Raw genomic sequence first — 25,536 nt, 5'->3', positions numbered from 1 at the left:
GGCTGGATCTATTCAGAATTTTTTGAGAGCCCCCAGACTGTCTCCCCAAGTGGTCCCACTATTTTGCGTTCCCACCAACAGTGCACCAGGGTTGTAATTTCTCCACATCCTCGCCAGCATTGTTATTTTCTGTTTTCTTCAGACTAGGTTTTATTAGATTTTCTTAAAACTCACTGGATGCAGGGCGCCTGGGTGGCTCAGTCGGTTGGGCGGCTGACTTCGGCTCAGGTCATGATCTCGCGGTCCGTGAGTTCGAGCCCCGCGTCGGGCTCTGTGCTGATGGCTCAGAACCTGGAGCCTGTTTCAGATTCTGTGTCTCCCTCTCTCTGACCCTCTCCCGTTCATGCTCTGTCTCTCTCTGTCTCAAAAATAAATAAACACTAAAAAAAAAAAAAAAAAAATTAAAAAAAAAAAACAAAACTCACTGGATGCAGCATAGGGAATGGATCCAAGGGGCTCCAGGGTTAACTCCTGTGGGCCTGGATGAGTTGCTAAAGTGAGAGATGTGCCTGCGCAGCACTGGCCTCTGTTCAAGACATAATAATGTTCTAATAGCGCTGCTTTGTAACCACGGAGCCAAGGCAAGTTTCAGGGAAGCTTGTCACTGCCAGCCTGTCAGTGTTGTTCATTGTCACCTGTGAGACTAGTGATGCGTGCCTTGTCTCAGTGAAACCCCCTTGGGCTCTGCCTTCGGGATGGTTACAGAGCAGGAATCTCCCATGTGACCAGCAGGATGTAAGCAGCCCAGCCTGCACGCCAGTTTGGACACGGATCCTAAGATGCTGAGGGCGCGTGTCGGTGGTTCCTGATCTGAAAGAGAAAGTATACCCACTCCGCCCTGTAACAAAAGGATAATGGTGCCCACTTCCGGCCTCCCCAGACCCTTTGTTGTGATGCAGACTTCGGCGACTCCCTGTGCATGACCTCACTTTTAACGCTATTACCATATTTTAGCCTTTTCCTGCAACATTGTCTTGGGGATCCTAATAGGGCTTCCTTAGGGCTCACCCCCTGTCCAACTGCTCCCCCGACCACAAAGGGGAATGACTGGTTCTATAGTTTCCCAGTGCCTGGCACAAAATACACCTGTATCCTAAATATTTGCTGAATAGTCCAGGTTAGGAGAGGTAAGGAGTGCAGAGTGGGGACAGGAGTCCTACAATCTAGCGCCTTCTGCCCCCCACCGGGTCACACAGATCACTCGGCAGTGCCTCACCTGTAGTAGCTGCTCAGTAAACATTTCTCAAATGAGTAAGTGAATGTACGAAGAAATCAATGTTCCGTTTACCTGGGCTCGGCAACGACATCAAAGGTGCTACGGAGCAAAAGAAAGGAAGGTCAGTGAGGAAGCTGCATGGGGCTGGTCTTTCTCCAGGCCTTCTGGACACGTCTCTCTCATGACTGCTTCTCTCAACCCTTTTAGACAAGATGGCCTGAGCTTATTAACTTGTCGTGAAGTTGGTTCTCAGCGAGAGGTCCCAACTGACTTTATTCTGACATTTTACCCACATTTCACCCACGCGCCTCAACAGCACTGTATGGGTTCGCTGGCCTGTTTTGAACGGCCAATAATGGTTTAAAAGCCGATTTCTTTTTCCTGCCAGTTTTTTTCTTGTCAATCTTGCCTTTTTACCAGTTTCCTTTTCCCAAAATTGCCCATAATTTTTCTCTGCCCTAAAAACCTCTAAATAGAGACTTTCTCCGCTTTAAGAAAAATGTCTTTTGAAGTCCTATATATATAAAGAGATCTTAAAGTGCCATCATTTCTTGGGCTTCTCTCCTTTTATCTTCCCTAAGTACCAACTGGCTCCCCACAATGTGTGAAGTTTTTCTCAAGCTCCGTTTTATTTCTATTCGGTAGCCACAAAACTCCTTTTGTGCTTGAGATGGGCTTCGGCGGAAAGATCTAGGAGTAAGTGTTCATTTTTAGCTTTTTCCGAGAATAAATCAAAATGACCTCAATGTTTCACTGAAATTATTGGGGGGAGGGGAGAGTGGAATTGCCCCTGGCTTTGGTACTTGGAAGATGGGCACCCAGTTTCTTAATCCAGCCCTTTTAAAACAGCTATACAGATAGCGTTTGTAACCATAATAATAATTAAGGTGTTAGTAACACAAAAGAGAAATAGACCAAAGGGCTTATCTTGGGCAAAGGAATGCACTTTGGTATTTGTATCTGGAAACGGGTTTGCCCGAGTTCTGGCAACTTCCTTGCTACATATCCAGACAAGAGGGAAGCGGCTCTGTGAGACACTGACTCAAGAAGGGCTAGAGAGATACATGGTTTCCTCGCCCAAAGATTCTGCCTCAGTCACGTTTCCTACCCCATGCCATGAGGCCAGGGCCTTCCTTTTCACGTCTCATCCACACCTCCTCTGAGTCAACCTGAGATGATAGTGAAGCATTTTTTTGTTTTAAAGGTACAGTGGTTGGGGACTCCTTCGGATGCAACTGGCAGAAACTCCAAACCAGCTGGATTAAATAAGAGACAATTTATTGGTTTAAGGAAAGGAATGCCAGCTTCAGGCACAGCTTGATACAGGAGCTCAAATGATGTCATCAGGACTCCTGATGTCTTAAATTTTTTTTTAATGTTTATTTTTCAGAGAGACAGAGACAGAGTGTGAGCAGGGGAGGGGCGGAGAGAAAGGGAGACAGAATCCAGAACAGGCTCCGGACTCTGAGCTGTCAGCACAGAGCCCGACGCGGGGCTCGAACCCACAAACCGCGAGATCATGATCTAAGCCGAAGTCGGACGCTTAACCAACTGAGCCACCCAGGCGCCCCAGGATTCCTGATCTCTTAAACAGGCTTTCTCTACTGGAGATCATAATGATCACTGGAAGCACATACCAGCTTAGCATCCTCAGAGGAAGGAGAGGATGTTTCTTTGGCAAAAAAAAAAGTCTTAAGGAAGATTTTGAATGGTATCATTTGGGTCATGAGCCCAATTCTCCCATGCATGAGGTCCAAGGACATGGCTATGACCCACTCAAACCAGACAGGGCAGCTTTTCCCATAGGGAAGAAGAGGGAAGAGACGTCAGGCAGGAAAACGCAACAGATCATTCTCACAAAAGGCCTTTCAGAGTAACTCAGTGGAATAGCGGGCAGGAGGAAGTTAGTCGGGGATGGGGTGCTAGCTATGGGACAATTTCTTTCCCTTCCAATTTTTTCCTTTCCTCCTCCCTTCCTTCGTGTCTTCCAACAATGCGCCTTCCTCGCTGAAAAACAGCAGGAGCAGCAGCTGCGACTGCAGACTTAAGACACATTAAAATGAAGATTTTAATAGAGATAGGAACAACAGAGACTGAGCAGGCTTCCCAAGAACGAGTCAGGAGGGAGACTGTTGGCTGCCGCAGGGGAGACAGGCAGGCCAGGCAAAGAAGATGGCCCGCATCACATCATGGCTTTGCAGCCGGGGAGTCACATTCATTCAGTACTGTGGCTGGGCAGAGGCTGCATGGTGGGAAAGGGGGGCCTATGGGAGAGGAGCTAGGAGGAGGACCCCAGGGCAGATTGGAAGGCTTATTGAACCTCATGCCGAAATGTTTGCACTCGATCCTATCTCTAGGTTCGAGAGAGCAGGGGAGGTCTTTAACCCTAGAATTCGTTTTTCAAATATTTTGATGATGACATCTCTGGCAGCTGAGGGGGAGGTGAGGCAGGATTGGGCAAGACTGTTGCCAAGGAACCCAATTAGGAATCTAGGGTGGGAATCCGGGCAAGAAGTGACAAAGACCCCGAAAGGCTGCGGCAGAAGGAAGGGTGGGGGTCCAGAGGCAGAGCTCAGGTAGAATCCATGGGATTTGGTTCCGCTACAGTTCGGGGAAGGATTGATTTACAGAAGAGGAATGTGGAGACCAAGAGTTGGAAGCAAGGAGCTACTGCCCTCCCCTGGCAAATTATTGACAGAATAAATCATCCATAAGAGACAAAGTCCATTGTATTCTCAGAACAGAAGCTGCCTGTCACCAGGAAACATCAGGAGGTACTTGTTGTGTAAGTGTAGCTTTTCATTTCATTCACTTCTCTGCAAATACTTATCAGGCTCCTGTTACGTGCCAACTCCAGTGCTGCATGCTGGGTATAAGCTGGGGAATGAAACACACATGGGTCCCGTCAAAATGGAGCTTTCTATATACCCTCCAGGGGGAGAAGGACAACAAACAAATGCGTGTAGAATTAAAATTTACCAACTGTGTATGGAGGCAATCGGTTCCGGGTCCAATGAGAAGAAATGAAGGGATAGGGAGCAGGAGACCTCCCAGAATAGGGGTCAAGATGAAGTTGGGTTCTGGGTGGGACCGTTCACATCTCCTTCATCTGGGGTGGACATTTCTGAAATAACAAAAATATTGATACATGGATAAACCTCATTTTGAGTTCACATATCTCTCTCTCCACGTATCTTGTGGTTTCAAATACACTCTGAGTAACAACACTTGTTTTGCCTTCAAGGGTTTATGACTATAACTCACTTTGTTGTATTTTATTTTTATTTTTATTTTTATTTTTATTTTTATTTTTATTTTTATTTTTATTTTTAAAGTAGGCACCACACCCAACCTGGGACTTGAACTCATGACCCTGATATCAATACTCGCATACTCTACCAACTGAGCCAGCCAGGAGCCCCTCACTTGTTATTTTAAAATTTACAATATAATTCTTCATATAGGGTGATTGAGTTACCCGATGTGCCTGTGGTAACAACAGTGGCTCCCACTGGGTGAGGCTTTCCTCTTCCCAACCTCTTGTGTAGACCCCTCCCCCACTGATGTTGTGGCCATGTGACTTGCTTTGACCAATGGGACATTAGGAGACACGGGGTGGTGCTCCAGCATTGGGCTTGCCCTCTCTCGCTCAGGGAGAACGACAAGTGAAGACGCCTGAGCTGTTTTACTGGAAATGAAGGAGCAGAGATGAGGATTCGGGCATGGCGTCCTAGAACCATCGACTCTCAGCCAGCCTAGAAACTATCACCACACGAGTGACCCCAGATGAAACCAGCAAAAAAGCTCCCTAGCTCAGAATATCTAACTAGCTGATTGCAGTCCGAAGGACCAACACTGAGTAAATTAAGGGATTGCTGTTTTCAGCCACTACATTTTAGGGTAGTTCTTTTTATGCAGCAATAGATAACTGATAGGGTGTAATCTTCAAACAGCTTAATTAGTTTTGTTTTATAAACAAGGACACTTAAAAGCAGCAAAGTGAAACGACTGTCCTAAGGTCTCACAACAATTTGGGGGTAGACCTAAATTCTTGACATCACGTCTTAGACTCTAAGGCCCAATTCTTCTCTGCAACTTCCAATATCTCTTAGAAAATACCCAAACCTTAATCTGCTACTTAACGATGGCTCGCCAACTTTCTAGTTTTCTTAGCAGGCAACTCAAAGTGTTATTGGGATCGTGGACTTCGATTCAATTTTAAATGATTAAGAACCAAGATTAGATATAAGTGTAGGAATAAATAGAACTGAACTCATCATTTTCAAAATAGCCACACAACCTCATAACCAAACCTCATAACTTCTTGGGAAATATATTATTTTATCAATTCCAGACAACAGACTAGTTGAGAGGAAACAGAAGAACATTTTACTCAACTTGTTAAAAAGAAATCATTGTGACTTTCTTTAATGTGCTTATAGAAGGACTGCATTATTCTAGTTCTTTGAAATATTAAAATAACAAACCTGAGGTGGTGTAATCTAACACATATGTTTCTAAGTCTTTACAGATAGGAAATCATTTGTTTCCCAGGACATAAAAGAGACCCATTTCTCTTAAATGTTTTCTGTCCTTTTTTTTTTTCCAGCTTGAAAACTACTTTCAACTTTTTAATAATAAAGACTTGAAGATGTTAAATTACTTGCCCAAAATTACACATTACAAATCAGAGAGACGGAATCAAATATTTTTCTTTCTGATGCCAAGGCTCATTCTCTCACTGCCCTAAGTAAAATAACTATTATTATACAAGTAACACAAGCTCATAAAAACCCAAACTACGAGAGAAATATACAGACTAAAAGGTCCCCCTCTCACCGTAGGAAGCCCTGTTGGTTACTTACCTGACTTTCATTCCCCACTTCCTTCTTCCTAAGAGCACCTGGATTTTTTCCCAGTTTCTTATCCTCCCCCCAAGAACCAAATGATTCCAGGGAGGTGGGTGCTAGGTGAGTTGGAGGTGTGGTTCTGATTTGTCTATTTTTAATTTTTTTAATGTTTATTTATTTTGAGAAAGAGAGACAGAACATGAGCAGGGGAGAGACAGAGAGAGAGAGAGAGAGAGAGAGAGAGACAGAGACAGAGACAGAGACAGAGACAAAGACAGACAGAATCCGAAGCAGGCTCCAGGCTCCGAGCTGTCAGCACAGAGCCCAGCACCGGGCTCGAACCCACGGACTGTGAAATCGAGACTGGAGCCGGAGCCGAAGTTGGATGCTAAACCAACTGAGCCACCCGGGAGCCCCCTGATTGGTCTATTTTTAAGTCAATTATAGTGGTCTTGGTAGGGACAAGGACATGTGACACACGTAACACATAGGGGGCGTCAGCTGCCCATTTGTTCTTCAAAAGACAGAAAGCTTGACTGTCCTGAGGATGTCCTCTCAGATCGGCAGCCGCAGGAGCCCGAACCGAATGACGGCCACTGCACCGCCTGGGCATTGGAACCAAGTTTCCCAGCGGCTGTGTCCAGCCGTGTTGGAGCGTGGCCGGGTGAGCTGGGACTCCTCTGGCAGGAGACTCTGGCCTCCTCTGCTGCCGATGTGAAGTTTGAATGTTTCTCCTGAAACTACTGACTGCACCTGTCTCCCAAGAGGTGCGCTGCCTGAGAACAAAGCCTACTCACCGACGATGGCAAAACAGAAAGATGGAAAGAACCTGGGTCCCCAGTGATGTCCTGAGCTGCTGAGTTAATGAACCCCAGAGTCCCTCTCCCCACGGACCTCTCGTTTTACAAGATAATACGTTTCCTTATTGTGTGAGCCACTGAGTTGGGGTTTTCTTTACTTGCGGCAGAAAGCATTGCTACTGATACAAATCACCCTACGAACCCACTCCCCAGAAAGAACTTCTGAGAACGGTTTACTCTGAACGTTTCCAATACATTTAGCAACATACATCTCATTTTGCAACTTGATTTATTTTGTAGTCATCAATATATACTATGTACACCCTTCCACATCAGTACATAGAGATCTTCCTTCATGTTTTTCATGGCCACATAGAATTCTACAGAATTCTATATAGTGATGTGCCCTAATCACTGTGCTTTTATCCTTGACCACTTATCTTGTACCCTTTTTCTGCATCAAGACAGGAGGAGAGACCCACTGGCAGAGCCTTCCCTAGAGGTCAAATTACTGTGTTCTTCCTCTTTCCATTGCAAGTGGGGCCACGTTGAAGGCAAGGGAAATATACTTTTAAATGAACACCAAAGGCAGTCTGAGCACATAAACCAGCCTTAAGAACAAAAGAAGGCAGATATTTTGTAGAAGCAAGATCTCCCAGCAAGGCCTGGTCGCAAAGAGGCAACCTGAGACTATGTGAGGAGCAGGGATATTCCAGACTATTCCAGCCACGGGAGCCTCCTCCTACCCTCTCCTCTTTTCTTCATTGATGCTACACTCCGTCGACCTAGCCTCCTCTCGTGTGCCAGGTTCTAGGGGCCCCGGGGGAGGTGGGGCTTGAGGTGGCTTAGCGAGGGGAAGAAGCTTCCAGCAGGAAGAGGTCAGGAGGCACAGCGACCTGCTCGGCCTCCAGCTCGGTCTCCCGCCCCACACCACCCGCGGGGCCCCGCCTCCAACACGTTCAGGCCCCCCCGGCCCTGCCCCCTGCTCCCTGCCTGGAACACCGACCGCTGGAAGAGATAGTCCGCGCCCTCATCACTCTATATGGGGTTCTTTTGAGTCTGTAAACAAGCAAACAAACCAAAACCACCACCAACAACAACAACAACCCCCCCCCCCCCCCAACAAAGCAGAACAAAACTGCCAGGAAGTATTCATTCTCACCTGCGGCTATTTATTGTTAGAGCGAAACAGCCAATGTGGTTCACCTAAGGTGAGCCTCCACCTTACCTTCTGAGAGATGGAGGGGTCCTCAAATCCTAAACCCATCACAAAAGTCGGATGCTGAAGACCCAGCTCTGCACCCTGATCCTCACAGGAGCTGCTTCCGGCAAGAACTGCACTTGCTCGCCGTTCCGGGATGCGTCCCACGTTCAGCCAGCTGATTTCAATCGCTCTATCGACCTCAAACTGGCCCGGCTTAGAGATGGATTTTGTCTGGGTGGGAAGATAAAAGCAGCTGGCTTGACTTTTTCTGAGCTGTTGGAGGCCTGCCTACCTACCATGGCAAAATTAAAATAGCGCCCAGCCACATCACACGTTCAATGCACTTTTAGGGTTTTGCTGTAAATGTTACTCGATCAAAATGGAGAACAGTGAGTATATTATGCCAATGTTTACATAAAAAGAGGGAAATACAAATTTATATGTATGTTTACTTATTTGGAAGAGAAAAGGATAATGGAAGAACACACCATTAAAAAGAACAGTCATCTGTAGAAGAAGGGAAGAAACTAATTAGAACAGAAATAAAATCTAGACTTCTTCGAGTATACCTTGTTTTGTAGATTCAAGGAATCATGCAATATTTTATATGGTTGTAAAAAATAAAATCAAATGATAAAACAAAGCAATATCGAGGGGTGCCTGGGTGGCTCAGTCGGTTAAGTGTCCGACTTCGGCTCAGGTCATGATCTCACAGTTGGGGAGTTTGAGCCCCACACGGGGCTCTGTGCTGACAGCTCAGAACCTGGAGCCTGCTTGGGATTCTGTGTCTCCCTCTCTCTCTGCTCCTCCCCTCCTCGCTCTCTGCCTTTGTCTCTTTCAAAAATAAATAAACATTAAAAAAAAATTGTAAGCGATATCTAATACTGCAAGTTAAATTTTTAAAAAGGAACAAAAAGAAGGTAACTGTGTGTTCAAGATCCAGCATTAGCCACATTGTGAAGAACTAAGACCAAGATCACAGTCAGCACTCGTGGGGCACCATTCGAGGGTTTCAGAGAACCAACTCATGCTTTTGAAAACCAGTGAATAAAAGAATCAAACATTTCTCTTGTCTTTCCTCTACAAACTCTACCTCAGAGGAACGAAATAATCGATGAGGGGGTATTTCCTCTAATAGCATCCCAACTATTAAAGGAATGATGAAATTAGAATATCAGCGTTTTACAACTTTTAATGAATTCATGTCTCTAGGCAAAGATCACCAATGGTTGCAAATATCTCACAGACACTGTGTGGCCTTGATGGATGGAGGTACCTCTGAGGAGGCTTCCAAAAGCAACTGCATCTGAATCTAATAAGGTAACTAGACTGACTACCCCTCAGAGGAAATACCGAGGAAAGGACACGTTAAGTGGCACTGTGAGGTGCAAAGTAGCAGAATCCACACTGTGGTAAAGTCCTCAAGACAAGCAACCTGGTTTATTCAACAATAAAAATTGTAAGTAAAAAGAAGAGAAATGAAGGGGAAAATCTATAGACTGAAAGTACAGTAAGACCTTGGATTGCGAGTAACTTGTTCTGTGAATGTTCCACAAGGCAAGCAAGCATTTCTAGTAAATTTTAACTTGATAAACGAGCGAAGTCTTGCAATGTGTGTAGTACGCGACACCGAATGTCCCATAATCACAACTGAGCCAACGGTTCTTGAAATTCGCTTTGACATACAAGTGCTTTGGATTACAAGCACGTTTCCAGAATGAATTATGCTCGCAAACCAAGGTTTTACTAGTATTTTTGAGGGGCGCCTGGCTGGTTCAGTCGGTGGACCTTGAGACTCTTGATCTTGGGGCTGTGGGTCGAACCCACTTTGGGTGTAGAGATTACTTAAAAGTAAAATCTTAAAAAAATATATATGAAAACATTCATTTGTAATGAATTGACTTCATTTGGATCCTGCTTCAAACAAACTATTTTAAAAAAATCTATTCTCGGGGCGCCTGGGTGGCTCAGTCGGTTAAGCGTCCGACTTCGGCTCAGGTCATGATCTCGTGGTCCGTGAGTTCAAGCCCCGCGTCGGGCTCTGTGCTGACAGCTCAGAGCCTGGAGCCTGTTTCAGATTCTGTGTCTCCCTCTCTCTGACCCTCCCCCGTTCAAGCTCTGTCTCTCTCTGTCTCAAAAATAAATAAACATTAAAAAAAGTTTTTTTTTAAATCTATTCTCTAACAAGCACAAAAACATTAACACTGGCTAGGTATTTGATGGTATTAATATTTTATGTTGTCTTTGGGTTTTTGTGGTTATGTGTATTTTTTTCTAATTTTTTTTTTTACATTTGTTTATTTTTGAGAGACAGAGAGTGAGCAGGGGAGGGGCAGAGAGAGAGGGAGACACAGAATCCGAGGCAGACTCCAGGCTCCGAGCTGTCAGCACAGAGCCCGACGCGGGGCTCGAACTCACAAACCTGAGATCGTGACCTGAGCCGAAGTCGGATGCTTAACCGACCAAGCCACCCAGGCGCCCCTTTGTAATTATCTTTTTTAAAGGAGTTCTTATCTTTTAGAAATGTTGAAATAATTACAAATGAAATGACAGGGCATCTGGCTATCCTCCCACCCCCCAAAACAATCCTGGGTTGACCGCCAGGGGAAGAGGTAGAGGGTATAAAAGAAACAACAGTAGTTGTGAGCTGATAATTACTAAAGCTGAGTGAAAGGTACTGGGGTTCGTTATATACTATTTTCTTTACATTTGTGTTTGCTTGAAAATTTCACTGATAAGACATTTTAAGAAATCCTTTGGAAGGAGCTCTCCTAATTTTGCTTTTAAAATTACTTAAGTATGAGTAACTCATTTAATTTGGTTGTGATTTGTTAGAAAAAGGCCATATTTCGGAATCCTTTCCAAGTGGGAAAATCATGGTAATAACAACAGTTAGTACACAGCCAGTACTTGGAGTGTGCCTAGCTAAGTGTTTTGCTCGTTTAAGTCTTGTCAACCGTTTTTCAGGTTGGTGGTATAATGATTCCATTTTTTACACAGGATTACAGAAGATGAGGAAACTGAACCTCAGAGAGATTAAACGACTTGCTGGAAGTCCCAGTAAATGGAGGAGTCAGGATTTGAACGCAATTTGGCTTCACAGTCCATGCTCTTAACCACTATGTTAATCTACAAATTATTTTCCAGTGTATATGGGACATTTTTATGAACACTAGCTTGAACAATTAGTGAACTTGACAAATATGATACTTCGTGCGCATTTAACATTTATTAACTTAAAAAAATTTTACTGTTTATTTATTTTTGAGAGTGAGAGAGAGACAGAGCATGAGCGGGGAAGAGAGAGAGAGAGGGGGAGGCACAGAATCCAAAGTGGGCTCCAGGATCCGAGCCGTCAGCACAGAGCCTGACGTGGGGCTCGAACCCATGAGCCGGGAGATCGTGACCTGAGCCGAAGTCAGAAGCTTAACCGACTGAGCCACCCAGGCGCCCCAACATTTATTAACTTTTTGAGATTTTTTTTCTTCGTATTTTAAAGCAATGTGTTTTTTTGCAAGGTCCCAAATATTTTCATGGGCCCCAAATATCCCACAGGCCCTTATATCCTTAAGACGTCTGTGGAATTCAACCGTTGGCCTGTTCAATCCTTATCTAGGTTAGGAAACTTTAAGATGACCCAAGCAAATAAGACTCCGAGTCAGAAACACAGCCTCATGTCACCGAGGAGAAAAACAAGAAAAGGAAAACGCCAAAGCCCTACTGCATTTTGTAAATATCGATGTTGCTCTTTGCATCCTTCCAGCCGAAAGAGGGTTGGTACGCAAATTAAGTTCCCTATGGTTCCTGGGATGTGAAAGAGTCCAGAGTGTGCCAGGCAAGGGTTTTCTGAGCATGGTGGTGGTACCGGAGTGGTAGGGGATGAGTTAAGGTGGAGCGCAAGGCAGGACAGGTGTGTGAAATGGGGTGAGCCACCGTGTTGCCCAACTGCCGGGGATGCTATTTGTTGGAGGCTAAGTGAATGCTGCTCCCTGGCTGCTCCCTGGCCGTGGTGCAGTGCACCACCTGTCCCCGAGGGCACAGGGTAGGTCCTCAGTAAATGTTTGTTGACCTGGAATGAATTCAAAGGAGGGTTTCATCTCCTCCTCTCAAATTCAAATCTAGAGGTAAGATAAGCATTTCCTAAAGTGTGGCCCACAGACTAGTTGTCCTAGAGAAATGTTTTTCCGGAAAAGCAAACCGCTGCAAGCATATCTCCATTCATAACACTCTAAGTACCGGCGCTAACAAGTCCTGCAATGAAAATAATTTTTTCACACTTAGTTTTGCACTCAAAATTTCCAATCCTATTTGAGCATAGGCTTCCCCCTCCCCTCCCTTTTTGGGTAACATAACATTTCTACCGACACTGAAGAGACTCTACCAGGGCACCTCCGTGTGTGTAAACCAAGCTCTATTCACACCCCTCAACTCCACATTGGAAGGCTGTTTTCTCAGTTTGCCCATAGAGAAAAAAGCGTTTTATTTACTTATTTATTCATTTGTATATTCACTCAACCAACATTTGTGGAGTGTCTACAATGGTTCGTATGCTGGGAATAACAAAAGATGCCCTAGACTTCCAAGAATCCATGGTCAAGATAGGAAGACAGAAGGCTAAGCAATTGAACTGAAAGACTGTGAGAGAGAGCAAGCAGGCACTGCCTCCGCGCTGTGGGCCGTCACTCGTGCTGACGCCCAGATCCGGCTAGGAGGGGGCAGGGAGAACTTACCTGGCCGGGGTGTCTCAGGCTATTTGTGGTGAGCAGCCCATTGGTTTTTTGCCACATTTTGATTTACCGTAAGAGATATTCATTTGGTCTTCCTAAAACCCTTAGAATTTTTTAGGTAATGAGAGGAGAACAAACACTTTTTCCAACACATCTGAGTTTATATCATTGAGTGACTTTTGGAAAACCTCTAAGGACGGGGGCTGGTTGCCAGGGGACCCAACCAGGTGATCAGAGACTTGGAACTCTCAGCATCCCCTTCCCCACCTCCAGAGAGGAGGGGCTGGAGATTGAGTTCAATCACCAATGGCCCATGCCTTCATCAATCATGCCTATGTAATGAAGCCTCATCAAATCCCAAAAGGACTGGGCTTGGGGGGCTTCTGGTTTGGTGAACATGTGGAGGTGCTGGGAGAGTGGCGCCCCTAGAGAGGGCCCGGAAGCTCTGTGCCCCTTCCCTCGTAGCTTGCCCTATGCTTCTCTTCGATCTGACGGTTCATCTGTTTCCTTTATAATATCCTTAATAATAAACTGGTAAACGCAAGCAAATGTTTCTCTGAGTTCTGTGAGCGGCCCTAGCAAACTAAGTGAACCCAAAGAGGGGGTCCTGGAAATCTCCAGTCTATAGCCCATGGTCAGAAGCACAAGTGGCAACGGAATTTCTGACTGGCAACTTGAAGGGAGGAAAGACAGTCTTGTAGCACTGAGCCTTCAACCTGCGGGTCGGACGTTACCGGCAGGTAGTGTCAGAATTGAGTTGAATTATAGGACACCCAGCCGATGTCGGGGAATTGCTTGTTGGTGTTGAAAAAAACCCCCACACAGTGGGGTTTCTCTTTTTCAATCCATTGTGAATTGATACCTTTGCAAAAATACATTAAAAATGTATTACTAAGTCAGTGTGATACTGGCATAAAGAAAGTCATATAGATTAATGGAACAGAATTGAGAGTCCAGGAATAAACCCTCATGTTTATGGTTAATTGATTTTCAGCGAGGGTGCCAAGACCATTTAATGGGGAAATAGTTCTCTTTTTAACAAATGGTGCCGAACAACTGGATATTCACATGTAAAAGAATGAAGCTGAAGCCCTCCTTATACTGTGCACAAAAATAAACTCGAAACTGACCTAAATGTAAAAGCTATTCTTAGAAGGAAATATGGAAGCAAATTTTGAAACCTTGGATTAGGCAAGTTCTTCTTAGATACAACAGCAGAAGCATGAGAGACAAAAGAAAGGGGTGCCTGGGTGGCTCAGTCAGTTCAACTGCCGACTCTTGATTTTGGCTCAGGTCACGATACCAGGGTCCTGGGATCGAACCCCGTGTTGGGCTCCACCCTATCAGAGCAGAGCCTGCTTGGGATTCTCTCTCTCCTCTCTCTGCTCCTCCTCCACTCTCTCTCCCTCAAAAATAAATAAACTTAAAAAAAAGCAAAGAAGAAAGAAAGTGAAAAAAACAACCCATAGAGTGGACGAAGGTATTTGCAAATCTCATATCTGATAGTGGACTTATATCCAGAATTTATAAAAAAATTCCTACCACTCAGTAAAAAAAGGGTAAGTAACCCAACTTAAAAAATGGACAAAGGGTCCGAATAGACATTTCTCCAAAGAAGATAATACAGATGACCGAAGATGTGATGTGAGCAGGGTTTAGGAAAACCAATAGGAGACAATGCAGTTCCCCTGGGTTTGCAACATCAGGAAACCATTAACACCCGTACGCCTGAGGGTGCAAGGGGATGGAATAGTTCCAGAATCTCTGGAGGGTAGCTGACTGGAAGGGGCTGTACTGACAGGACTGTGTACTTCGGTATGGGAAGGCAGCGAACCCACAGCTTCTAGGAAGAAAATAACTGGGGAAATAAATATCCCAGCTCCACTCTCTTCCCGCCTTTGATCTCCTGTAAGTACCTCCCCCGTTGGCCAAACTCAAGAGCGAGCTTGAGTTCCACAGTTGGAAGAATGTGGTAGAAACAGGCCTGGGCAGAAGCGAATATGGGATTTAGGGAGTAGGAGGAAGAGGTGAGATTTATGGGTGGGCTATGGATGTGGAAAATCAAAAGAAATCTGAAGGCGTGAGGCAGGGAGGGTGGGGGTGGGGAATGAGATGTCAGGCTGATTTAGGTGTGAATAACATTTGCTGTCCTGAGCACCGGGATGTTCCCTGATGGGCAGATCCAAGGGACAGTTCGGCTTGGGGCAGAAGTGACCTAAAAACTGTTGTGCAGTTTCCGGAGGACTTCTGTAGGGTTTAAGCATCGCCTTGGGCCAGAGTCCACAAACTTTTTCTTAAAGGGACGGCTGGTAAATATTTTAAAGTTTTGCAACACAGCTACTCAGTGGCCACGGTAGTGGGGAAGCAGCCATCCGTCCGTAATACATAAACGAATCGTGTGGCTGTGTTCCAAACACAACTTTATTCATAAAACCAGGCAGCCGGCCTGCAGGCACTAGTCTGCCAACCCCTGCCCAGGACACGTAGGAATTTTTTCATAATTTTGCCTCCAGATAGCCTTGATGTGTCTATTTGAACAGGCCTTTCCCCAGTCTGGCTTCCGACAGATAAGCAGCTGGACACCTTTCAGAGAACCGGGAACGAATGAGCCAGTAGATTCGGCTTTAATTCCCACGGATGTGTTAGAAAGAATGCGTGTGGAGCTGCCTCACCCATAAGAAGGGATATGGGACAGGAATTTGCCGCTCAAAATATTGGATTTCACATATTTTCCTGAAAAAAAAAAAAAAAAGCTAGGTTCAAGGAAGCTTTCCTGTTCATGCCAGGAACATACCTTAGTTTGGTGCAAAGAAGGTGGAACTTTGACATCCTACAGACCTGAGTCAAACGTGTCACTGACTTGCTGTTCGGTCTCACCGAGCCGCTGTCTCACCTATAAGATGGCGAGAACGCTTGCCTCCTGGGTAACCATAGCTATGACCAGCAAATGTTTAAAATGAAAGCAGAACTCAGTGTCTCCCTGTCTTGACCCTCTTTAGTGCATCTCTCACTCTCTGGGCGCTGCTGGGCACTAGAAGCATCTTGGCGGTCCCTTGGATACCAGCCAGCCTTGTTGCCCTCATGATAAGCTCTGTAATGATTTCTTTTGCAGGGCACATCACCCACAATGGTGGTGGAGAGGGGAGTATATATACTAATTCAGACGAAAGGAGATGACAAGCAGGTCACAACGGGCAGAATTAACTTAACCTTTGCGATTATTATTCCTGGGACCGCACTAGACACGGGACGCGTTCCTCAGGGCTCAAGTTCAAGGGAGGAAGACCCAGCAAGGACTAGCTTAGACAGCGTGGAGAACCAGAAATGGAGTCTCTCCTCTGTACCTCCTCTCCGCTTCTCCCCGTGTGTTGGCTTTCTCCACAGGGCTGGTGACCAGGCAGGCGACAGCCCACAGGCCAGCTCCTCCCAGCTTTGACACCAGAGACAGACCAACACCCGCTGTCCTTGGTGTCAGCTTTACGGTCCTGGGTAAGGAAGGGCTTTTTATGTGGGGGAGTTGGAGGTCAAAACCAGCATCAGCATTGGGGCCTGGGGCAAGTGAAAGAAGCCATCACTCCCAAACAACTTAAATTCCTCCCTCCCCACTCCAAAGCTTGTACAGGTCAAATAAAAATGTGTGCTGCCTCCAAAGCCCACACTGGCTGGGTAGGAGTTTATAACCTTGGAGCTCAAAGATCTCAAGAACTTCTTAGCAATTCAGCAAATGAATCCGTGACACTGACTGGAAGCAAAGGTGGAAGGGGCCTTTCCAGGAAGGAAAATGCTGTTTCAGAAGGATAGTTAAGGCGGGGCATGTGCCAAGTTGGGAGAGGCATCTTTCTCCGAGACTTCTTAGAGCGAGGCCATAAATGCCTTAAAAAAACACAAACAAACTATCGCTCTAGGCTCAGAAAATTCAGTCATGTGAATTCCATCTGTGCTTGTAATTTTGTATCCTTTGATTGGATTGGGTTCTCATCGGACTCAATCGGTGTCAAGTCAAAAGTGTGGGGGTGCAATGGTCTCTGATCCTGAGATAGGGGAGGCGTAAGGATCCTGGAGACAGGTGATCGTAAGCTCCACAGAGCTGGCCAGATAACTTTGTCCAGGGGCTTGTCAGTGGCCAAAACTTTCCAGGGTTCTGAATTACCTATCATCCAAACCGAGAATGTGCTTAGGTACTGATAAAGCAGGAATATTTAAAGAGAGAGAGAGAGAGAGAGAGGGGCGCCTGGGTGGCTCAGTCGGTTAAGCGTCCGACTTCAGCTCAGGTCACGATCTAACGGTCCGTGAGTTCAAGCCCCTCATCGGGCTCTGGGCTGATGGCTCAGAGCCTGGAGCCTGCTTCCGATTCTGTGTCTCCCTCTCTCTGCCCCTCCCCCGTTCATGCTCTGTCTCTCTCTGTCTCAAAAATAAATAAAAAACGTTAAAAAAATTAAAAAAAAATAAAGAGAGAGAGAGATTAAAAAAATGAGGGGAAAATATTTGGGAGGGAGAATTTGGTATTGCAAAACATATCGAGGTGCCCGTTTTGGAGAAAGCTGGAACTTTTCAGAACTTTCATCCATGTATTTTGCACTGAAGCATCCTTTCTATTTTGAATTATATATGGGAGGCATGGCATCATAATCCTTTTGGTGTTTAGAGCTACTACAAGAGCCGTCCTGGATCTGGAGGTGGGAGGGAGGTCTGTGGTCTCTGTTTCCTCCCCACCAGGTACCTTCCTCAGTTCCTTCTGCAGGGCTCAGTCTGCCTCATCACCCCTCCCCTGCTAGGACCATTCCCTAGAGTCCGTATTAAAATGTATTGCCCTTTTATTCCTTCCCCAGGCACCTCTAATCCACAGTGATGATGGTGTTAATGATGACATAGCATATAAATTACTCCCATAACTGGATAAACTAGATAACCTTTAAAGATGGCAGGATGCCACTGTAATAAAGACATACTAATAGCTGTTACGCTTCTTCAGTACTCAGTCTTTCTTAGTTCTGATTTTTTTTTTTTTTCAGTTGTCCCCATCTCAATAATTCTAGCAACGGTAACAGTGACTAACAATTTTGGCCATTTTTCAACGTGCCAGGAACTCTTCCAGGCTCTTTCGCCTAACTCACCACCTCCCCACCACTCCGAGTTAGGTTGTTATCTCCAAAATGGATGAGGAGAGGCATCACTTTGCAGATGAGGAGACTGAGGCATGCAGAGGTCGCGTAGCCCATTTACACGAGGTCACTCACCAGTAGTCGACCGCATCAGGATTTCATATGAAGGAGTCCAGCTCTAGAATCCTCCATTCAAGTTAGCCAAGCCAATCCCTCAAGAGTAAACCCTATTTCTTCACTACTCCTTTTTGGCACAAAAATGTTCTACCTGGGGGCGCCTGGGTGGCTCAGTCGGTTAAGCATCCGACTTGGGCTCAGGTCATGATCTTGTGGTTCATGAGTTCGAACCCCGCATCGAGCTCTGTGCCGACAGCATGGAACCTGGAGCCTGCTTCAGATTCTGTGTCTCCCTCTCTCTCTGCCCTTACCCCACTCATGGTCTGTCTGTCCATCTCTCTCTCTCTCTCTCTCTCTCTCAAAAATAAATAAACATTAAAAATTTTTTAAAAATGTTCTACCTCTAAAATGTATTGCCAGTCTTTCCACTACTCTCCACCTCTCTATCTCCAGCCACCATAAGGATGAGAAGATCTCATCAAGAAATACGTTTCACCAGATCAGGGACTTGGTCTTGTGCCCCATTGTCTCCCCAGGGCCGGCTGACACATTGCAGACACTCAGTAAAGATGGGCAGATTTCCTAACTGAAATCAACAAGCACGCATTGAGCACCGATTCTGTTTTTCAGAGAAACTTGTTTGCTTTCAACGTTTTTACTTGCAGGTTTTCTCTTGGGTTTATATATATAGACTTACAAAACTGGGATTGTATTGTATATCTTCCTATAGTTTGCTTTATTCTCAATAGTGTATTCTGAACATCCCCCCATGTTATTAAAATTTCTTTAGAAATTTTTTTATAAATGTTTATTATTGAGAGAGAGAGAGAGAGAGAGAGAGAGAGAGAGAGAGAGAGAAGGAAAGGGGCAGAGACAGAGGGAGAGAGAATCCCAAGCAGGCTTCGTGCTGTCAGCACAGAGCCTGACACAGGGCTCGAACCCACAAACCGTGAGATCATGACCTGAGCCAAAACCAAGAGCTGGATGTTCAACTGACTGAACCACCCAAGTGCCCCCCCCCCATGTTTAAATAGTAATCTACTATTCTATTTCATGACATTAATAATTTTCAAATTGTTAAACAATTAGATTGTATTAGTTATCTGTTTCTGTGTAACAAATTACCCCAAAACTCGATGACTTAAAACAACCAACGTTTATTACCTCACAGTTTCTGTGGGGCAAGAAGTCTGGGAGTGGCTGTGGCTCAGGACTTCTCAAGGATGCAACCAAGATATTGGGTGGGCTGCAGTCATTTCAAGGTTCAAATGGGGGAAGACCGCTTCCAAGCTTACTTGGCTATTGGCAGAATTCAGTTCCTTGCTGGCTGCCGGTTGGTGGAATCAGTTCCTTTCTCCCACGGTCTATAGATAGGTGGGTAGATGGGTAGATATCTACAAATATCTACTTATCTCTCTATCATCTAATTTTTTTAATCTTTTATTTATTTTTGAGAAAGAGAGAGACAGAATGCGAGCAGGGAATGGGCAGAGAGCAGGGGAGACACAGAATCCGAAGCAGACTCTAGGCTCTGAGCTGTCAGCCCAGAGATCAATGCGGGGCTCGAACCCATGAATGGTGAGATCACGACCTGAGCCGAAGTCAGATGCTTAACTGACTGAGCCACCCATGCACCTCTCTATCATCTATCTAAAGAGAAAACGAGAAAGGGTACTCAAGACAGAATTCAGAGTCTTTTTATAATCTAATTGTGCCTGTTCTAGTCTATTCATTAGGAATGAGTGGATAAGTCCAGCCCACGAACTAGGGGAGAGGATTACACAAAAGTGTGAATACCGGGAGGTGGGGATAATTGGGGGTCATTTTAGTCTGCCTACCGTATACTTTTCCCCCAATTTTTTCTACTGCTAACAACGTTCTTCTGAATATCTTATTACCTGCATGGCAAATTATTTCCTTATGATACATTTATTGACTAGAAGGATGACAACATCGTAAAGGCTGCCAATGCACACTGACTAATAATTGCTTTCTAGAAAGCTTCTAGTCATCAGTGTATGGGAACACCCATCTCACCGTCCCTTCATCGTCATCTTTGTTGTAAAATTCTTCGCTTATTTGAAAGATCTCTCTTTCTTCTGATTTGCATTTGAGGGTAAACCTTTCCTCCCACCATGTTTATTAGCCATTCATATTTTTCCTCTTAGGAGTTTTCTATTTTGTGTCCATACTTATTTTTCTTTCGGAGATTTAGTGGTTCTCTTATCAATTTGCATGTGCTTTTCAGATACAGATATTAACAATGGGTGGGGTGTTTTTTTGGTAACGATTTCATTGGGATATCACTTACATACTATGCTATTCACCCATTCAACGTGTACAATTCAACGTTTTTTAGTGCATTGACATATTTGTGCAACAAGTCAATTTTAGGACATTTTCATCACCTCAGAATGAAACCCTGTGCCTTATAGCTACCACTCCTTACTCTCTCGTCCCTTCTTCCAGCCCTAAGGAACCGCTACTTAACTTCCTGTCTCAAAGGATTTGCCTATTTTAGGCATTTAATATAAATGAAATCATATACTCTGGCTTCCTTCGCCTTTTTAATGTTTTCGAGGTTTATCCACGTTGCAGCACGGATCGGAACGTCCTCCCTTTTCATGGCTGAATAAGGCTTCGTTGTATGGGGATGCCATCGGTGGATGGACATTTGAGTTATTGCCACTTTTTGGTTATATGAACAATACGGCTCGGAGCCTTCACGTAAGAGTCCTTGTGTGGATATATTTTTTGAATTTTCTTGGGTGTAGACCTAGGAAGGGGAATTGTTGGACGAAATAGCAGCTCTAGGTTTAAGTGTTTGAGAAACTGCCACACCGTTCTCCACAGTGGCTGTGGCATACTACATTCCCGCCAGCACTCAACGTGGGTTCTGATTTCTCCACATCCTCAGTAATACTTGTCATTTTTTATCTTTTTTATTACAGCCAAACTAGTGAATACGAAGAAGTATCTTCTTGTGGCTTTCATTTGGATTTCCCTTAGGGTTACTGATGCTGAGCACCTTTTCATGTGCTTATTGGTCATCTGTATGTCTTCTTAGAGACATGTGTGTTCAGATCCTGTGAATGGGTAGGAATTTTTATCAGACGGGTTGGGGCCAGAATGAACCTGCAGTGGGGCAAGACTAAAACAGAGCAGGTTTGAGACGTGGTTCCCCCAACCGCTAGCTGTGTGATCTCCGGGTTTCGTAAACTCTTAGCCTGTTTTCAAGTCTTTTAAATAGGGATAAGAATAACATGACGTCATTGTGTGGCTGAAATGAGAAAGTACACATGTAGAATTTAGCAAAGTACCTGCTACACGGCACCCGTGCAAGCAACGGAAGCTATTTTCATGATCTGTAAAAGGTTACATGGTAAGAACTGTGTTTCAGGAAGATTAATCTGGCCATGTTATTATATTAAATACATTAAAGAGAGACTGCAGACAGGGGCATCAATTCAGAGAAGACCCAATAGTTTAAGCAAAAAGCAAACGAAATGAGAAAAGTGTTTTCTGGCCTTTCCTACTACAGATGGGTTTTTCTCCCGTCCACAGCCTGAGCAGCCCTGGAAAGAAGTGATCCGGTGGCTTTTTCAGGTAAATCAAAGGTATTTGCACTGTTTCCCCATGGATTAGTGAGTTAATTAGCTAACTAATTAATTAATTAATAACTCACTAATCCATGGGGAAATCGTGATGAATACATTTTGAATATTTTGATTAACACTTCATAATAACTTGAAGAACTTTAAATGTGTTTATTAACTCTGTTTCTCTGGAGAGAGATAACTTATAATGCTCTAGAAATTTCAGGGTCATTTATATTATCAGTTAAAATATACCTGTCTCCAATGCCTGCTCAGGCATTCAATGCCACCACATACCTATAGAGCAACATTATGTGCTGGGCACTGTTCCAGGCACTGAGCATACAGTGGTGAACTCTTTATATCAAAGAGTTCATATCCTAATAAGGTGAAATATTAACGATCTATTCATTCAACAAATATTTATTGAGCACCTACTATATGCTCGGGATGCATTGGTGAACAAAACAAGCAAAAATCCTTGTCCTCATAGAGCTTACATTCTAATGGGAAGATACAGACAATAAGCCATAAACAAAATAAATAAGGAAACTCTACAGTTTGTTAGAAGGTGATAATCATCATTGAAAAATAAAGCAATGAAGGGAGAGTGGGGATCAGGAGCTGGAATCACAACTTCTAGATAAGTTGATCAGGGTCAGCCTCATTGAGAAATGGAAGGAGCTGAGAGAGCGAGCTATGTGGATATCTGAGGGAAGAGAATGTACCAGGCAGGTAGAACAGTAAGTGCAAAGGGCCTGAGGCAGGAGCATTCCCGTTAGAAATAAGGACAACAAAAAGCGGAGCGAGCAAAGGAAAAAAGGAGACGTTAACAGAAGAGCGGTGAGGGGATAGATCATAGATACCATAGGGCTTTTTCCCGGGAAGAGGCAACCATTCATTTCTGAAAGAAACAAATCAAAAGTGCTGATTATATTTCTTGCTAAGCAAAGGACAGGTGCACTGTAAGGCAGAGTCTGTGAACAAAGAAATCTGTGGCCTTCCATAGTGTTTTGGAAAGCGTGGGTTCGGAGATTCGCACTTTTAGAAGCTGGACCGTTTGGGGATGAGTTGACCTTTAGCTAAGGAAGCAGGATTACTCGAGTGTGGCTGTCGCTGATTGGCTGACTTTCTGAAGCAAGGAGCTGTCGCCGCCAAGTGAGAGGTTGTCCCTGATTGATTTTAAAAGAGATTCTGGTCGGTTGTACTACGACCAAAGAACAATTAGGCTTTTCCTTTGTTCAACTTGGAACGAACAGACTTGTCACCCTCCGCTTTGCAAGGCCACTGTAAAGTCTTTGTCTCTTACTCTGAGGGAAAGGGAGAGATACTGGAGCATTTCTGAGCAGAAGGGTGACAGGATCTAATTTACAGTTTCCAAGGCTCACTCTGGCTGCTGTGTAGGCAAGGGTGGAAGCAGGGAGACAAGTCAGAAGGCCAGGTTGCTGCCGCCGTCCTGGAGAAACGAGATGTGGCTTGGACCATGGGGCTAGTAGTGGGGGTAATGAGAAGGGCCCCCATTTGGGATATATTTACTTACAGACAACAAATAAGTAAGACAATCCAATTCGGCTAAGTATCGGGGAGTGAAAAAATGTTTACCATCACATGAGGGATACGACCAGATGCCCTTAGAGAGTAACCCAGGGTGGGGGGCTACTTTAGGAGGGGTGAGGGAAAGACTCTTTGAGGAGGTAAGATATCAAAGATGAAAAGGAGCCAGTTAAGACCTTGAAGGCAGGAGCCGTGTGTGTGTGTGTGTGTGTGTGTGTGTGTGTGTGTCAGAGCCAAGACCAGTGTGTTTAGAAGGTGGAAAGGGGTAGGGGAAGAGGCAGCATTTGGGGAGAGGGGGGAGAGAAAAGCAGAAGCCAGATCCTTCCAGGCACTGAGTGCACAGAATGGATTGAGAAGAGAGGGCGAGAATAGAATCAGGAAGTTGGAAACAGAGACCGTTCTATACAAGACAGTGTCATCATGGAAGTTCTATGAGGCCTCATTAAAGTAATAAAGTAGAATCCAACCGGGAAGTCTTCATTGTGCTTTGTTTGCCGATTTATGACTCCTATAAATAATGGTATAAGTTAAGGGGCAGCTATGGTGTGTGGACTAGTAAAAGAGACAATCACCTGTCCTCTGACCTTTGGTGAAAAGTCTAGATTACTCTAGAAGCAATAAAACATCTGAACTGTCAAAAAAAAAAAAAAAAAAAGAGGGGCGCCTGGGTGGCGCAGTCGGTTAAGCGTCCGACTTCAGCCAGGTCACGATCTCGCGGTCCGGGAGTTCGAGCCCCGCGTCAGGCTCTGGGCTGATGACTCAGAGCCTGGAGCCTGCTTCCGATTCTGTGTCTCCCTCTCTCTCTGCCCCTCCCCCGTTCATGCTCTGTCTCTCTCTGTCCCAAAAATAAATAAACGTTGAAAAAAAAAATTAAAAAAAAAAAAGGAAAAAGGAAAATCTAAATTAGTCTAGATACTGTCTTTTCCATGACTAAACGCTGATACACGTCTTTCATCACGTGATCATGAAAAACAGTTAATGTTTACTGGGGGGCTTCCTGAATGCAGATATAAAAGGCACAGAGAACTCAGGTTGTCCAGATAGCATGACCCGGGATCCAACAGCAGAGGGGTGTGGCACAGGTCCTCGGTCTTTTAGAGTTAGCTCCTCAGGGTAAGGAGAGGGCTTGACCCACCTTTGCAGCCCGGGGCTTCCAGCCTAGCTCCTGGTAAACAGAGGGAGCTGAATAACCCTTTTGTTGAATCTTGATTAAACATGTCAGTTAGATCAACGGTACTGAAATACCAGCATGTTAACTCAGCCAAAGCAGTCACCTTGCAACTTTTGGTTCATCATCCAGTGTGTGGATTAGTCATGTTTCTCTCAATCCTACTACTTCCTTTTTTATATTTCCTGTCTTTGAGCACATCATTTCACTCTGAAAACTCCACTTGTAGGGGAAATCATAGGGAAAGGGAGGAGTTCAATGCAGGCCAATTTTACTACTTTTTAGCAAATAACACTTAAAAAGTTTGATAGAGATTGAAATTTTTATCACATAGAGATCTTAAGATAATGGACCAACTTTTTTTTTTTTTTTTTTTTTAGGGCTTTCTTTGTGCATTTTATTTACTTCCAAACAATCCTAAGAAGTAGCTAGTATTACTCCCATTACAGAGATGAGGAAACTCTCGCGGAGAGATACAGAAATCTGGCTAGGGTCACAAGCCAGGACGAGGTGGGCATGGAATTCAAATCAACTTGTTTGATTCCCCAATGGCATTGCTACTTACTCCTCTTGGAATAACTTGGAGGCTTTCACTTGTCTTCGCTTCCTTATTTGCTCTTGAAATGTTAAAATATGCGGAGAAACAGTAGGAGCTCTATAAATAAAACATGCCTATATATTTTTAAATGATTAAAGCTGGAAAGTTTAATGTGGCACCAGGCCACTTGTTTAGTGGAAGTAAAGGGAACGCGATTCCCGGCTCCCCGTTGCAGAAATCCTGCCGCCCTTTGCAGTGAGCGGTGTCTGGCTCACAGCCCATCTGTGATGGTCACAGCCGAGGGAAGTCCGACCCAGACTGCAGTCAGGGAAAGCCAGCGGGGGAGCTTGGGCTGCAGAAGCGAGAACAGGCCGTGGATTCTTGCGGCCCAAATAATCATCCGCTGGGAAAAGCTACTTGTCAGGTAGCAACTATTGGGGGTGCGGGGGATGGGGGCGGGAGCGACAGGAAATGCAACATTTTAGATTCAGGGTTAAGGCTGGCTAGACTGACCAACCTGTTAAACCTGAAAGAGAGGATTGTATCTTTAGATGAAATCTGAACAACGAACCCCCGAGCTCAAGTTGACCGAGGGGAAGCCTTTGTGCAGTTGGCAACGTTTACAGGCACACAAGGAAAACACGAGGCGCTGAAGGCATTCCAG

At 44.8% G+C, this 25,536-nt stretch overlaps 1 long non-coding RNA gene across 1 annotated transcript; it reads right to left on the bottom strand.

Moving 5' to 3' along the window:
- Positions 1-3,927: 3,927 nt before the first annotated feature.
- On the bottom strand, positions 3,928-8,273 carry LOC109501752. Its single transcript, XR_006601027.1, has 3 exons — positions 8,095-8,273; positions 4,196-4,340; positions 3,928-4,093 (listed from the first exon to the last, which is right to left on the bottom strand). It is a non-coding gene; the product is annotated as an uncharacterized LOC109501752 (long non-coding RNA).
- Positions 8,274-25,536: the final 17,263 nt, after the last annotated feature.

This window comes from Felis catus, chromosome B4, assembly GCF_018350175.1.
Source record: "Felis catus isolate Fca126 chromosome B4, F.catus_Fca126_mat1.0, whole genome shotgun sequence".
NCBI lineage: Eukaryota > Metazoa > Chordata > Mammalia > Carnivora > Felidae > Felis > Felis catus.
Note: the sequence above shows the minus strand (reverse complement) of the source record. Positions and strands in the feature narration are given on the sequence as shown.